The following is a 7198-nucleotide window of genomic DNA, read 5'->3' as shown; positions in this document are numbered from 1 at the left end:
TACCTTGGCTACTGCAGTGCATGATCCCACGGCAAAGAGAGGGCGGCGGGAACACGGGTGTGATAGAAACAAATAGACTTCAGGGAAGATACAGAAAAAAAAAAAGTGGCGTGGCTGAGGCCGACGGCCAGACGCAGGCAGGGAATCGTCGCCGACGGCTCAACGCTGCGTCGAACTCGGAGGCAGTGCGGCAGAGTTGTTGAGGGTTGATCCTGCGTTGCCGCTGCAATTTAGAAAGAGATTTATGGTTCTATTTTTGGAGGGATTTTCTTTTCTGTAAAGGCGGGGAAATTTAAATTACCTTGATTGATTGTAAATTATAATTCATCTTTCATATTACATTGCTAGGAAACTTTCAAAATAATTAAAATAAAAAACTTCGGCGGGAATTTGCCGCGGCCTATATATATATATATAAGATAATAGAGATTTTTTTTTGTTTAACTTTTCTTATTTAATTTATTTATATTAATGTTTACTTGATTTATTATTGTAATAAACAATTAATTAATATAACAATATATTCTTATAAATTCAAATAGGTTCATATAATTTTATTTTATTTTTTATAAAATAGGTTCATATAATTAGTAAGTATAATATTCAATGTTTGGATGTTAGAGATTAGAATTAGTATCAAAATCACTTTTGAACATATAACCAATTACTTATAACAACTTATTTGTATAAATTCCAACGAATTTGGAGAGTCAACCTGATTAATATGAGACTTGAGATGAGAATTCAACAAATGAAAAAAAATATATAAAATGATAGTATTTATATTTTATCAACCAAAAATTCAACTTATGTTATTCAATAAAAATCCACAATTAATTGGCAAAGTAAATGACATTAGTATTAATCGAACTAGAATGTCAATTTAATTATGTTACCAAATAAATAGTTATATATATATATATATATATATATATATATATATATGTGTGTGTGTGTGTGTGTTATTCATTAAGTTAAATAATTTTTTGTGGTACCTTATCAATTTTGGTGATAATAAATGTTTAGATTATTAAGATTATATTTAATATAAACATAAAATGAAATAAACTATTGTCTTAATATAACATTATAATACCTTTTCAATTTTGAAGGTAGTAAATGTTTATATTATTAAAATATTACTTAAATACTGGGTCTTATAATCGAGATTGAAACATGGATATAAAATTTTACCTAATTCCATGTTATTAATAAATACTACTAGTACACGCGCCCGTGCAATGTACGGCCAACATCAAAATTAAATGATATTTTTTAAATAAATAAATATATTTATTCAATATATTCATAATATAAACAAATATAAATCATTTTATTAAAAAGTGAAATAATTCACATCAATTACTCCTATTAAATAAAAAAAATATGAATACGAATGGAAGGTACTAGTATATATAAAATATATTTTACATTTATTTACATTTTGATTATGTTCAATATTTATATTTATTTATTTAAATATATTAATTAATTTCGATGTTCGTCGTGCATCGCACTAATGGAAGGTACTAGAATATATAAAACTAAACTCATTCGTGCAACTAATCAAAACTGGGACGAGTACAAATATATACATTTTAGACGAGTATAGACATTTATGGATATACCTTCATGGAACATTCTCTAGTTTTAAGTGTTTTATTATTCAAAATAGTACATCCTCCCTTGCGATACACGTGTCACGATATATTTATTTATTTATTTATTTTTACAATTATAAATTATATAAAATATCAAAATGTCATTATTTATGAGTCAGATAAATTGTTAACAAAAAAAATTATATTAATTTGAATATTAGTATTTGATTTAAATTAGTGTATAATAACAATATTATCAACTTAATGAGGAGTATAATATTAAATTTAATGAGTATATTATAAAAATAATTAAATATGTATAATAATAATAAAAGTTATAGATTGTAAAGCAAATAAGTTAAGTCAGTCTCATTTTGCGAAAATAACACTAAACCATCGATATAACAATCATGTAATTTTTTAAAAATTCTAATTTAAGATATATAATTAATTTTTTATTTAAAAATTTATATTAAAATTAATACAAATTTTATTCTCCTTAATTGTATTAAAAACTACTACTCTCTACGTCCAAGGGAAGGTGGGACGTTTTCTTTTGGACACAAAATTTAAGGAGCTAGTGTTTAATGAAAAAGTGAAATGAAAGAGAGGGTGAATGAAAAAATAGCTTTAATTTATTCCAAAAAGGGAAACGACTCAACTTTGTTGAGACGGCTCGAAAATGATTACAACTCAACTTCGTTGGGACGGAGAGACTATAATTTTAAAAATATTTAAATTTAAAATTATAATTAAACAATCATGTAATTTTTTTTAAGGAAAAATGGCATCTACTTATTTGTTCATTATTAAACGAAAACAATTGAAAAAAAGAGTATAATATTCAACATTAGAGATAAGTGAGAGCGAACAAAAATTAATTTTGACACTTTAGATGACCACAACGTATTCATTTCAAATTTATTTTTCACTAAAAATTTTATATTGAATTAAAAATCTTTCAATAATATTTAATTTAATATTTATATTGATATGTTTTCGTGAATAAAAAAATTAATGATTTTCTAAAAAGAATTTAAATAGAAAAAAGAAGATATAAAATTTGGAGAGAAAATTTGGAGGTAAAAACTCCTCTTTTATGTTATACTCCCTCCGTCCCTGAAATAAGTTCCTCTTTTTCCTTTTTGGGACGTCCCCCAAATAAGTTCCTCTTTTTTTCTTTCCATTTTTGGACAACTACCCCACCACTAATAATACTTTATTTATTCTTACTTTTCACTTTTTCACCACTCTCAATATTAATTATAACACTTTTTCACATTTTCATCACTCCCAATACTAATTATAACATATTTTTCTCCACTATCAATACACTTTATCACTTTTTCTTAAAACCCGTGCCGTCCTCAAAGAGGAACTTATTTTGGGGACAGATGGAGTATAGATTATTTGGATATAAGTTACATACATTTTTTACGGGTACAAACATTTATCAACATACTTAGATGATTTTTTTTTTCTAATTTATTAATCTATAATTTTAATATTAATGTTTTTTCTAGAATGTTTGAGTTTCTGTTTAGACGGATAACCAATTACCATGACAAATTATATTTATAAATTTAAATATTTGTGGATAGTTAATATGTATTATTATTATATATATTTTTAATGAGACCGAGTAGTAAAATTGTTATACATATGAAATTCAGATATATCACTCTTATATAAAAATTATTTCATTTATTATAACTATAAACACAACTAAAGTAATTTTTCGTCAAATTTTGACAAATTACACACTAATAAATAGTAGTAATTATTTATGTGTAGCTAATCATTCATGTAGTTACTCATTGCTATATATTTGGTAAGTGTGACAAAATAATAGTCGTTTTTTTTTTATCTTGGTATTATTTTCTTAATACATCTCATCAATCACTAAAAATTTTCCACGTTAAAAGAATAAGAAAAAAAAATTAAGAATTTTAAGAAGTTGGATTTATGCGCGCTTTGAATTAGTTTGAATTATAATTTGCCAATTAGACTGTTTGGAGGGAATGATGAACATAATGATCCCCAAATTTGCTTTCTCGCGTTCAAACCCTTCTTCCTTGCCGCCGCTGCCGTGTGCCGCCCAACTCCTGCTGCCATCGCCACAGCGTGTCCGTTCTTTTCCTCTTCCAATCACACAATCGAAAACCTTAATTTTTCAATTCCCCCTCATTCTTCCCTTTTTCCTGAGCGAGCACAACTCCAAAATCTTATCCTGAATACAGTTCGAATTTGGAATTCTCGGAATTACTTGTCTTTCTCTCCCATTTATGCAAGTTTGTTGAAATGTCATATTTTTTTTAAATTTTATCGATGATTTGGTTGCTCGATTTTGTAACTCTGTTGGTTGTTTACTAGTTTTCACAATTAGCTTTTTTTTGTACGGTTCTACAATCATATGTTTTTTTTTTTCGTGGTCTGTTGCTTGTTGATGAATCATTGCTAGTGCTCGATTGATGGAGTGATTCAATGTGTCATTTGTATTTATATTTCCAAGTATACAAATTCTACGAGCTTATTTAAGTGCTTTGTCAGAATTGTTGGTTACTGAAGTGTTTATTTATGTGATGAACCTAGATTTGTGAGCGAAAATGGAAGTTTTGAGTTGATGGCATTACTTGAGCGAATTTATTTGCTGTTAAAATGGTCTAGAGTTTCTTTATTATGGTGATCAATTGTGATTAATTACATGTACACTTCAGTATAGGTTTCATATATTGGGAAGTTCGTGAAGGATTTACATTTCTTTGTATTATTGAAATAGTTTGTGGGCTTCTTTTGCATAGCATTAGAAAAGTTGGCCTCCTCTATCAAAGAGGAGGTCCATCATTTATCATTTTTGTTTATATTAATCTAGTCATTCAACCTTCTGCCAAATCTCGTAGAATTACTAGTTAAAAGCATGCAATACCCCTACACATTTAGAGCATTTAATAAACCATTTCGACTTCAAGTTTATCAGATACCCGTGCATATTTTACTTGTTGTATAAGTGGCTATATGTAGTTGGCATGTAAGGAGGTTTTTGCATAAACTTGTGCCCACTCTTTTTATAGTGAAACTATTTTTATTTTTTGGAGGATGCTTCTTTTTGGTGATGTAAAATAATATTGTTTCCACTCTGTAGGACTATTTGTTTTTCATGAAGAAAACCTCTTGTAGTGGTTGTGGTTGTGTCTCTGCTACTAATACTAGACAATATTTTTCCTAACGTGTTGTGGTTGCTTTTATTTCTCAACTATTTTAGTAGTTTAATTCTTCTGTGGATTTGCAGTAGATGAAGACACAATGACAATCATTCCAGTTATGATTTGTGATCGATGTGACTACTACAATGCGGCCTTCTGAATGTCTCCTAGTGATGTCCAAGAGGTACCAACATTGAGTGATTTAATTTTTATTTGGCATATCCTTGTCATGTTTTAGCTATCTTGAAAGCTTTTCATCTTGTATTTAGCTATGAGGTTGTTGTAGTGCTAAGTTACATGGTTAAATGTAAGGATAGAGGTTTTAGTGAGATTTTCATGACCAATGTTGATTGTCCTGCCAAATATGATTATTGCATAAGGTAAAATATGAACAACTCATTTTGGTGTTGCACGTTTTGTTATCGATTATGTTTTTCAATAAATTTACTTTGTATATTTATGATATATAATCTATTTTGTTGAATTTATGTAGGAACAAAGGAAAAGTGCAATACGGAAAAGCAAAGAGGAAGACGATGACATTGAATGTTTATTTTCATTTATGGAATTTGCATTATCGCGTAGCTAGATAAATTTAAACTTTGACATTTGATGTTAGATTTTGAAGCAGACAGATCAAAATTATGTTGTTTTGTTATTAGTTTGACATTTTTTTTCTATATTTTTAATAATTGATATGCTTTATTCATTCGAGTCATATTTATTGCATTTTTTTTCTTGGAATCATTAATGAGACTATATTTATAAATACAATAATAAAATTACTGAAATAAGTGACATTCAAATAATGTAAAATTTTTGAGACGTTAATAGAGTGATGCAAAAAGTATTCTATATTTTGTGATATTAAATTATTTTTTTTGCAACAAATGTTTTATGTTGCAATATTATGTGACATTTTTAACTATGACGTCACATGTGTCGCGAGAGTTATGACATATTAATAAAGCAATGCAAAAAGTGTCATATTTTGCGACAATTAATATAAATTTTTGTCACAATGTTATACGTTGCAATACTATGCGACACTTTAAATATGTTGTTATAAGTGTCATGAAATTACACATCACATTAGTTATAATGTCACAAACTAGTGTCGTAAATTATGATGCATCGTTTCAAATAGTGTCACGTCAAATGTCGCAGATAAACATGCGTCACCAAAATTAAAGACGCATGATGTGTCACAAATTTTATGCGACAATTATTTAAGTGAAGCACAAAGTGTCATATATGTTGCGTCATTTTAAAAAAATAATGTCGTAAATTTGCATCATCACCTTTTGCGACACAATCCAAAGCGAAGCAGAAAATGTCGCAAATTAGCTTTTGCGACATAAAAACTAAAGTTTGTGACACATTTTCTATGTCGCAAAAGGTCGTCTTTCTTGTTAGTTAAAATAGTGATCAGCAAGTCTCATGCAAACAGGGCCCTATAATTGGGAAACGACATATCTCCACGTCCTTGCTGAGGATGAAAGCCAACCTCGCTCCCCCAATCATCTATGACAGGGGAACAGGGTATCTTCCATCATCCTGCACAACACCAAAGAGCTTAAATGCTTATGGAGAGAAGAACTGACGGTGATTGATGTTCATTGTCTCTTCAAGTGGTCAGCAAGTTCCTCTCGTGCATCTCAGCACCACCTCCAACATCAGCGACGACGCCTATCCCATCATCGTCCGCTGGTATCCATCGCCGCACATGTTCCTCTAAAAATACGTGATGCCGATGAATCCACAGTGCCAGTCCTCACGTCTGCCACTAAATCAGTCTCTCCTACTAATATCCTTCCCACCATCCCAGAAACTTCGGTGACTGATCCGAAGATTTCTTCCATACCTTTTTGATGAGGACTGTAATTCCCATCAGCGCTGTGCTTAACAATCTAAGCCTATTTTACCTTATTATTACTATTGTTATTATTATTACAGAAACTAACAGCGCAGGTACGATCGGATATCTTGGATAAAAGAGTAAGAAATCCACCTAAGTAGATGGAGTGAAGAATGATTGCACACAGAAACCTTCCCACGCAGCCAAGGTGCCTTCCTGCGCAGCCAAGTAGCTTTCCCGTGCAGCCGCGCAGCCAAACCAGAGCAGCGCAGCAGAGCTGCGCAGCCAGAGCAGAACAGCGCAGCAGAGCTGCGCAGCCAGACCAGAGCAGCGCAGACCAGAGCAGAGCAGTGCAGACCAAAGCAGCGCGGCAGCGCTGCGCAGTCAGAGCAGCGCCACCAAAGTGCCTTTCCTGCGCAGCTACGTATGATAGTTCAACTTCGGGAATAAGACCATTGTACTGAGTTTTGGGCCCAATTGACTAGATGAGTGGGCTTTTAGAATTAGGGTTTGCTCACAAACTATAAATAGCACAT

General features: G+C 30.6%; 1 long non-coding RNA gene across 3 annotated transcripts; it reads left to right on the top strand.

The window, feature by feature from the left end:
* Nucleotides 1-3542: 3542 nt before the first annotated feature.
* On the top strand, nt 3543-5513 carry LOC131012796 (uncharacterized). Of its 3 annotated transcripts, none has more exons than XR_009097448.1 (3): nt 3586-3892; nt 4891-4988; nt 5298-5513. It is a non-coding gene; the product is annotated as an uncharacterized LOC131012796 (long non-coding RNA). The 3 variants fall into 3 exon arrangements; XR_009097449.1 differs by having other exon boundaries at nt 3591-3727; XR_009097447.1 differs by having other exon boundaries at nt 3543-4988.
* Nucleotides 5514-7198: the final 1685 nt, after the last annotated feature.

This window comes from Salvia miltiorrhiza, chromosome 2, assembly GCF_028751815.1.
Source record: "Salvia miltiorrhiza cultivar Shanhuang (shh) chromosome 2, IMPLAD_Smil_shh, whole genome shotgun sequence".
NCBI lineage: Eukaryota > Viridiplantae > Streptophyta > Magnoliopsida > Lamiales > Lamiaceae > Salvia > Salvia miltiorrhiza.
Note: the sequence above shows the minus strand (reverse complement) of the source record. Positions and strands in the feature narration are given on the sequence as shown.